Consider the following 9,842-nt stretch of genomic DNA (forward strand, 5'->3'; position numbering starts at 1 on the left):
GTGATTGAACTACTACATTCCATAATTGCATCATCATCTCAAATTCAGTCCTCTCTCAATCTCACATCCAGTTAGCCCCAACCTTTCTTGAGTCACAAATTTTATTGATAGTAGTTGTTACTCCTTTTCTAAACTTTCCTCTCATTCACTCCTACACCTTTGGTTAAGCAATATTACATATTCTTCCTCCTCCACGCTTCCTGACATTACATGTTGCCTTCCATCTAACCCATCTTTTCCCATATACTCAATAATATAACATGGTGAGGCCAACTCTGTTTAAAACACTTCCTCTCAATATTTGCTAATGTCAAATCCCATGGACAGAAATATCAGCTGTTCAATCCCGAACAGAACAGTGCCTTGGATTCTTCTCCTACTGAAAACAGAACCAACACCATTTCCTCCAAAAACCTTTATTAGCCATGCAAAGTGCTGATTTATTGCTACTGGAAGGGTGGGAAATACAGTTTTGGTTTCAACCAATTAAGGGGCAACATCACTTTTCAACAAAATGACAGAAGTAGTAGCATCTGAAGCGTCTCAGGGTCAAGATTGTGAATGAGTCAGAGCATACGCACCCTTGGAAGTGTCCATAAAATTCTAAACTGATGAGGGCCGGAGAAATCATTTGGGCCACAGATGTGGCCTTTCCTTCCCATGGCCCAGAGATTGGGGCATGAAGCCTCCAGTTTCTGTGCCCCCTCAGCTTGTTGCTGTATTGCTGCCTCCAAGGAGCTTCCAGCCTCAACACTCAGCAGGAGACTGCTACAGTACTGGGAAGAACCCAGCTGAGTCCTCCCTGTCCCCATCATTAGTGAACTAATTGCTAATTATATTTTGTCCGCTGTTGTCGGTCAGGTAGCTGGTGCTGTTGATGACAAGATTGCCTAAAGGCAGGAACACATTGACTTGCCAACCCAAGTCCCTCATTTCCAAGCTTACTCTTGGTCCCAACTTCTAGCCAGCCTCAGGAGGACTGGGAAGATTCCATCCCCTGTACTGGTAGCTGGCTGCTGGCTCTCATGTTCCAGTTCCTCTTCTTGTGGTCCAATTTAACCCCTTCGGTGTTTTCACCCTCTTCTTTAACATAACATCAAAATTAAGATATTTTCCATTGAGAAATCCATGTTTAGAGTGCAAAATAGTACATTGAGCAGAGCTGAATAAAATAGCAGCTAAAAGTCCTGATTCAACCCCCAAAGAACTAAAATAATTACTACGCAGGCAAAGAAACACCAACCTCTGTTGGAACACATAAAATGACCTCCTCAATATAATGTCCACTATGAAATATTCTTTGCTGCAGTTGAGGCCCACCATTCAGAAAAAAAAAGCATTCAGTGAGACCTGCTTTGAATTCACTCTATTATCTACGTTTTGCTGTAAGTGGCTCAAACTTTAAATGAGTAAATCACTACAGCAGCTATTCAGGCAGCCCAAGTGAAACCATTGTACTGTTCTGCATGAAGCCATTTTGCATTTTAATCCACACTAATTTATATTACACTTGTATTGATATTGTGAGCGAAACATATTTGTCCTCAATGCTCCTGTTTGTTTTGAAATGATGTGAGGAGTGGCATGGCTGCCGATCAGCGTGACAGGAAACAAAGGCCCTAAAATTCTAAAGGAATCTTTGATAGTTAAATGCTTGAGTATTTGTATCTTGAAAAGATAAAAGTTCCTTTCGAACTCTCTGGTGGCTCCGTGAGCGAATGCACTGTTTGGTTGTGCAGACGTTTTGATCCTTAAACTGAGCTTTGTTAGGTTATCTCATCCAGGAGACAGTGAGGATGCTAAAGTTGGTCTCAGTACCCCAAACTATGGAAAGTAAATGCCCATTTTTCAGAGGAGCTTGTTGCAAAGAAAGCATGTACCAAGATTACTGGGAGTCTGTAATGCTTTGCACAGTTGACTTGACTACCAACACTCACTATCTAAACTCATACATGAAGAAGACCACTTGAATGAGCTACTTCAGGGTTGCCAGTGCCTTTCAAAAAAGTCACTTCCTTCAGGAGAAGAATGGGGAAAACTGAGGGTAAAAATCTGATAGATAATGACTGAGGGATGATCAGCTACTTATAGTAGTCTGGACAGCATACATGATGCTGATGTAATAATTATGTTGGATCACATGACTGAGAAGTAAGAGAGATCTGGAAGGAGGAGAAGCTTCGACTCATAAAAGGACCAAATATGTAAATAATTGTTGTAAATAAAGAGTAATGGTTTTGAGAAACTACAGACTCAAGCAGCATACTTTGGGAAAATAGACAGTCCCCAAAAATCACCATCTAGATCCCAACAACACAACAAAGCAAGGTGGCAGTGAGTAAAAGAACTGGCAAACTTTAAACAGAATGTACAGGGCTGGCAAGAAAAGCAGTCATCAAAGGAAGGACAGAAGAGAAAAATTTAAGACTCACCAAGATGTCAGAACATCATGGCAGCAACAGAATCAAGCTGAGACAGAGACGCGGAGACCAGAAAGTAGTAAGCACAGACCCGAAACAGAAGGTAGCAGCACAGAAGCAGGAACAATTTCAGGGCTCAACACTACCATTCTCAGAACCATTTCAGAGTGCAGAGGGCTTGCAATAGGCCAGAACTGGGACAACTGGAGAAAGTGTTTCTCAAAGTACAGACTAGGTCAGTACACTATTTTATGCAGTTGGATCTATCACTGATGACATGATAGCAAGGCTGGAGGTTGGCGAGACTTTAACTGCTTATGCAGAAGTCCTGCATGCTCTCAACTCTTATTTCAGCATCCATCAGAATTTAATAATGGAGGACTAAATTTAATAAAAGAAAGCAAGGTCCAGGCAAAATCATCAACGATCTCTATAGGCTGGGAGGGATTATGGAATTATGGAACCTTAAAGGTTGTGCTGATTCACGACAGGATTGCAGTTGGGGTCATAGCTGAAGCATTATTAGATTGCTTACAGACAAGAAAGGATTTAACACTAGTGATGGTATTGCAGATTGTGAGGCAAATGGAACTCAAGAAAGGGAATCGTGCTTTTGTTCTTGTGTAAGGAGAGGAGAGGAGGTAGAGGAGATCAGTTTGTAAGCCATAAAAGAGACAGCGTGCCAAAGACTAAGCCGACTAAAATGGGGGGAAAGTGCACCAACAGCCATTTTGAAATGTGGAGGCAACAAAATGCACAAGCAAGAAGAATGTGCAGCGACGGGGAGAGTGTCACAACTGTGGAAAAGTAGACCATTTCAAAACTGTTTGTCACTCAACAATGCTGACAACCTACAAAATGAGGGAGAAAATTTTAAAACAGAGCCACATACAAGAAGTGGAAGAACCACAAGGAAAGGAATAAACCTTCCTAGTGGAGGTAAATGATACTGAAAAGAATTGGAGTATTAAGCGAGAAATTGAAAAGATGCAGCAGCAAGGGGTTATCTTTCTGATCACCATGACAACAAAATGGTGTTTGCGAATGGTTACAGTCCCAAAGCCAAATGGCTCTACAAGAATCCATGTGGATTTAACTCATCTAAATGAATCAGTGGAACATGATGGCCTCAATGAATGAGAGCCTTGTCAAACTGGTCAAGAAATTTCATTTACCAAATTGGATGTGAAATGTAGGTTTTGGCAGTTGCCCCTGGACAAAGAATCCAGATTACTGACCACATTTATAATGCCATTCGGTCATTATTGTTTCAATAGATTGTCCTTTGGCATAACGTCCACTCCAGAAATTTTCCAGAAAACATTGCCTCATACTCTAGAAGACATGAAAGTAGTAAGATACCATATGGATGACATACTTATACATAGCTCCATGAGAGAAGAGAATGCTCAGAGAGTCAGTATCACTGAATGCAGGCCTAACATTGAATGAAAAATGTGAGTTCACCAAACCTACGATCAATTTTCTAGGTCTCATAGTTCATACCACTGGAATCACAGTTGATCCACAAAGGATGAAAGTAATCAGAGAATTTCCACAGCCCAAGAACATAACTGAGCTTCAAAGATTCCTTGGGGTAGTCAAATAAGTAGGCAAGTTCTTGCCAAATTTATCAGAGGCCAACAAGCCCTCGAGACAGCCGTTGAGACAAGATCAACAGTGGAGCTGGAATGTGGACCAGCAAAATGCTCTTGAAAGGATTAAACCACTTTTAATCTCTTCTGAAACCTTGTAAAATTACAACCCAGAACTAACGACCACAGTAGCAGTAGATGCATCGTCTACAGATCTGGGGGCAATTTTATTTCAAGTGCAGAGAGACAAAAAAGCATAGATCAGGATATTATGCCTCTAGGCCACTAACAGAAACAGAACAATGGTACCCCACAATAGAAAAAGAGGTGTTGGCAGCAATGTGAGAATGCCAATAAAATTTTCAGACTATGTTATGGGGTTGCGTTTTAAAATCAGAACAGACCACCCTCTGAACATGAAAGAAATTGCAAAGATGCTGTCCAGAATCCAGTGATTAAGGTTAAGATTGGTGAGATATGATTCCATTACATAGTATGTGGAACTTAGGAGCAGGAGTAGGCCATTCAGCCCATCAAGCCTGCTCCACCATTCAAAATAATCATGGCTGATCTTCCACTTCAATGTCTTTTTCCCACACTATCCCCATATCCCTTTATGTCATTGGCATTTAGAAATCTGTCAATCTCTACTTTAAACATACTGAATGATTGAGCTTCCACGGCCCTCTGGGGTAGAGAATTCCAAAGATTCACAATCCTCTGAGTAAAAAAAATTCTCCTCATCTCGGTCCTAAGTGGCTTTCCCCTTATGTTGAAATTGTGTCCCTGCTTCTAGACTCCCCAACAAGGAGAAACATCTTATCTTCATCTACCCCGTCTATCCCTTTAAGTATTTTGTAGGTTTCACTGAGATCACCTCTCATTCTTTGAAAAGCTAGAGAATACGGGCCCACTTTCCCCAACCTCTATTCATAGGACAGTCTTGCCATTCCAGGAACAAGGGAAGTATCAAACAATGGCAGAACACTGTCTACGATTACTATCAGAAAGAAGCAAACAAGGGGATTTAAACTTCATTGAGGAGGTTGAAACATATACATCATTAATCACTCAATAATTAACACCAGCTACTGCAAAAAAAGTTGCAGGAAATAAAACAAGCCCAGCAATGAGATAAAGAATGTCTCTAAATCCGACAATGTTGTCTGGAAGGATGGCCAGACTGTATCACCTATAGTCCGATACTGTGCCAACACTTTGAACAGTGCAAGCACCTTACAGTCATTGATGACTTACTGGTCTTCAACGAGAAAATAGCCGCACCGAAACACTGGGTTTTCAGATCGGCAGGCGGGCATGATGGGCAGGCCCAGGAGCGGCCGAGAAATAGGCCACTGCCCACAATAGGCCACAGATCGCGATTTCACACTGGCTGGCCAATTAACGGCCAGCCAACGTGAAACTCACACTGAAAGACTGAGCACTGCCGGGAGGAGAGCGAATGCTGAAGTCTGGGCAGTGGCGAGGGGGCATGCAATGAAAGCTCCCTGAAGGCAGAAAGCTGCTTCAGGGAGCTGAAGAATTTAAAACCAAAAAGTTAGGTTGTAAAAATGCGGAAAAAAATGTCCACACATATGACTCACTCACCTAAACGTACAGATAATAAAAATTTTGCCCAAATATTTTTTTAAAGTTATTATCAGAAACCTCATCCCGCCCGTGGATGAGCTTTCCTCAAAAATCCAAAGGCCTCCTGGCTGATTTGCCCGCCCGCCAACCATGAATTTGGACGGGCAGCAAAAAATCACTAATTGAAACTTTAATGGCCTTAATAGACCTCTTAATTGTCAGCAGGCGTGCTGCCGACTATTGTGCGTGCCCGCCGACCAAAGTATTGTGCGAGTGCATGATTATGTCAAGACGCTCACCCGACATCATCGCTCACTATGTTACGCCCGATTGGGTCAGGCACATGCCCGCTGGTGGGGTGTAAAACTCTGCCCTTAGGCTTGATATTCTTCAAAGACTTCACCAGGGTCATCTAGGAATAGTAAAATGTCGTACGAAAACACGGCAATCAGTCTGGTGTCTGGAACTGAGTTCCAAAGAAGTCCTATTGGACTCGAAACATTAACTCTGTTTCTCTCTCCACAGATGCTGCCAGACCTGCTGAGTTTTTGAAGCACTTTCTGTTTTTATTTCTGTCTTTCTTGTGCCGTAAATGGCCAAGAACAAAAGGAACCATTAATTCCTTCTACTTTTCCAAGAAGGCTGTGGGAGCATTTGAGAATGGACTTATTTGAATTTAGAGGAAAACTTTCTTTATTGTAATTGATTACTGTTCACAATGGATTGAAGTGAACAGATTGCATTTTATCACAGCAGAAACAGTCATCCAATTGCTCAAGAGAATTTATGCAGCACATGGCATCCTGGACATCATAGTTTCCGATAATGGGCTGTAATTTGCTAATGAGTTATTCCAAAATCTTGCGAACAAATATGGCTTTGTTCGTGTAACCAGTTTACCTCACTATCTTCAAGCAAATGGAGAAGCTGAATGAGGAACCATAAAAAATTTATTGAAGCAAAATGAAGCCCTTAATCTAGCACTACTGAGTTATCAAAAAAAAACCTCACCACTACAAAATGGCTTCTCACCATCAGAAGGGAAGGAGATTGAGAACACAGCTTCCACCTCTAGCACAAAAACTCAACCCAATATCACCACAAATGACCATGAGAGCATAAGATAGCCTGAGGAAGAACGGAGAAGCAACCAGGCTTGGAACTTTAATCACAGGCGTAGAGCACATGAGTTAGCACTGCTGGAGCCCAGGGAGAGAGTATGGGTCTGAGGCCAACAGAGGAAAGTACAATTATTGAAAAACTTACACAAGAAGATTGTACAGGATTGAGACACACCAGGGTATCTATCATAAGGAGAAACCGCAGCGCTGTAATTTCCTTGGGGGGGAAAAGTCTTTTCTACTCAGATCCTGATGTAGAAGAAGAAAGACATACTATAAACCCTACAGCTACCCAGGAGAAGAACACTCACACCAACAGAAGGGAGAGTATGGAATATCCTCAACCTCAAAAGGTGAATAGAACGAGATCAGGGAGGTTGGTCAAGGCACCTCAGAGACTAACCCTGTGAAGTCTGAGACTTTGAGGGGAGATGTAGGAGGGTGTAAATATGATAGAAATTTGGGGGGAGATGTAAAGTGTTAACATCAGAAACATACATGATGCTGATGTAATAATTATGTCAGATCACATGAATGAGAAGTAAGAGAGATCTGGAAGGAGGAGAAGCTCCAACCTTGTATAGAGGTCCAAATGTGTAAATACTTGTTGTAAATAAAGAGTAATAATTTTGAGAAACAACAAACTTGAGCAGCATAATTTGGGAGAATAGACAATCCCCAAAACCCTCGTCTAGACCCCAACCACACAACAAAACATAAGAAGCTTCAGCTGTTTCAATAAATATCAGAAGAGCACTGAACACAAGGCAAGGGCGGGGTAGGCTGGTCATGATACCACACTGGCAACCTAAACTATTCCACCCATCCAAATAAAGGAGGAACCATGATAGGTTAAAGTGTAATACCTATTGTTACAAGAATATTTTTAGGAATGGCGCAAGAACAATAATATCAACCCTCCATGATAGCTGCGAAAACTGTTTCTTACTTACTCCACTGAAGAAACAGGTTTTCTGGAGCACTGTGGTGGTTCCAGAGTCACAGCTTTGGGTTGCTGTGCCTTTTTGGAAACTGCCCCGAGTCTGAATGTCGGTGCATATGTTCCTCCAACATCAGATGTGCATCTTTTGGCTCTGGTTCTTCAACTCTAAACCTCGTGGGCAGCTTTCTCTTTGCCCTCTGCTAAAATGGTAGCACATCACACTCCTGCAGCTCCTTTTATGCATAGTGAATTAACCCAGTACAACATATTCACTGATACTATCTACTTTCCCTTAGGTGCAAGTACCTGAGCTGGTGTGTGTGAATGCAAAAGCAAATGATGCTGGGGCTTACATGGAGTAGGTTGTGGCAGAGGAACATGGCACAGGTTCTTGCTTTCAGGGTTGCTGTTCAATAATGACCTCAACATCCTCTTTCTCTACATCTTCTTTCTCATTACCTTAGTCCACAAAGGAGGAATTTTCTCTTCCTGTCCATCACCCTATTAACCCCTCCCGTTACTGTGATGGATCTGCGGTAAAGGAGCGAATAAACTAAGAATGGGTGAGGAAAAGCCACTTTAGGATTAAGGATGTGGAAAATGATGGCTGTGTGCTACTTTGCTGTCAATTCTGTAGGTACGCACACACTAACCTACACTTTCCCACTGCTCTCCCCTTAGCTCCATAGGATTAAGGATGTGGAAAATGATGGCTGTGTGCTACTTTGCTATCAATTCTGTAGGTACGCACACACTAACCTACACTTTCCCACTGCTCTCCCCTTAGCTCCATAGTATACTCCTTTTATGAGTGAATTCTGATATTTGGAATGCCCCCTCAGGTCTCCTGCCTTTCACAGGCATTGTGCACAAGTTTCTTCTGAAAAAAATGGGTGAATTATATGAAAGCTAGCCACAACAAAAACAATATTTATTAGCACCCCTAATATAACAAAATGTCCAAGGCCAATGTTCAGAGGTGAGTTATCAAAGAAAATTTGACACTGGGCCATACAAGTGGATATTAGGGTGGATAACCAAAAGCTGGGTCAAAAAGGTAGGTTGTAAGGAGCTTCTTAAAGGAGGAAAGTGATGAATAAAGGTGGAGATATTTAGGGATGGAGTCTCAGAGTTTAGGGCCTTGGCAGCCGAAGGCATAGCCGCCAATGATGGAATGATTAAAATCAGGGAATGCTCAAGAAGCTGGAACTGGAAGAGCACAGAGGTCTCAGAGGGTTATAGGGTTCAAGGCATTGCTTAACCAGAGGCAATGTAGCTTTGCAAGCTCAGAGATAATGAATTTTAATTGACCTCAGGTTTATGGAGGGTAAACCAATGAAGGTCGGCCAGGGCTGCATTGGAATAACCAAGTCCAGAGGTAACAAAGGGGTTGACGGTTTCAGCAGCAAATGAGCTGAGGCATGGTGGAGTTGTGCATAGTTACATAGGTGGAAATAGCTGGTCTTAGTAATGGTACAGATACGTGGTCAGAAGTTCATCTGAGTGTCAAATATGACACCAAGGTTCCAAACCACATGGACTGCAACAGTTCAAGGAGGTGGCTCGCCACTACCTTTTCAAGGGCAATTAGGGATGGGCAATAAAAATCCTGGCCTAGTCATTGACACCCATGAATAAAAATAGCCTGGTTCAACTTCAGATAGTTGCCAAGGAGAGGGTTGGAGTCGGTGGCTGGGGAACAGAGTTCATGGCAGGGTCCAAAGGCAATGGCTTTGGTCTTCCCAATATTTAGTTGGACAAAATTTCTGCTCATCCAGTACTGGATTTCTGACAAGTAGTCTGACAATTTAGGGACAGTGGAGGGGCCAAGAGAGGTGCTGGTGAGATTGAGTTGGGCAATTGAGGGAAGTTTCCCAAGTGATAGTGAGCAGCTGATGTAAGAAATATATTCCCTTCTTAAAGTGAAGAAAGGAATTGTTTGTAAATTGGTCTTATGTTCTACTTTCCACCTGCTTGCATTAACCAGATCCTTATTTTGGGTGGCTCTATTAAGTTCTTCCCTTAAGACATGCTGCAAAAATGGTGCAAAATCACACAAGCCAATTGCTACATCCACCTGACAGTCAACTCACTATTCCAAACATCATCCCACTTACCTCCTGTTCCCCCAGCTTGTTGCTGCAATCTTCAGCCATGCTTGGCTTCTTAATTA

Source organism: Cetorhinus maximus, chromosome 1 (genome assembly GCF_964194155.1).
Source record: "Cetorhinus maximus chromosome 1, sCetMax3.hap1.1, whole genome shotgun sequence".
NCBI lineage: Eukaryota > Metazoa > Chordata > Chondrichthyes > Lamniformes > Cetorhinidae > Cetorhinus > Cetorhinus maximus.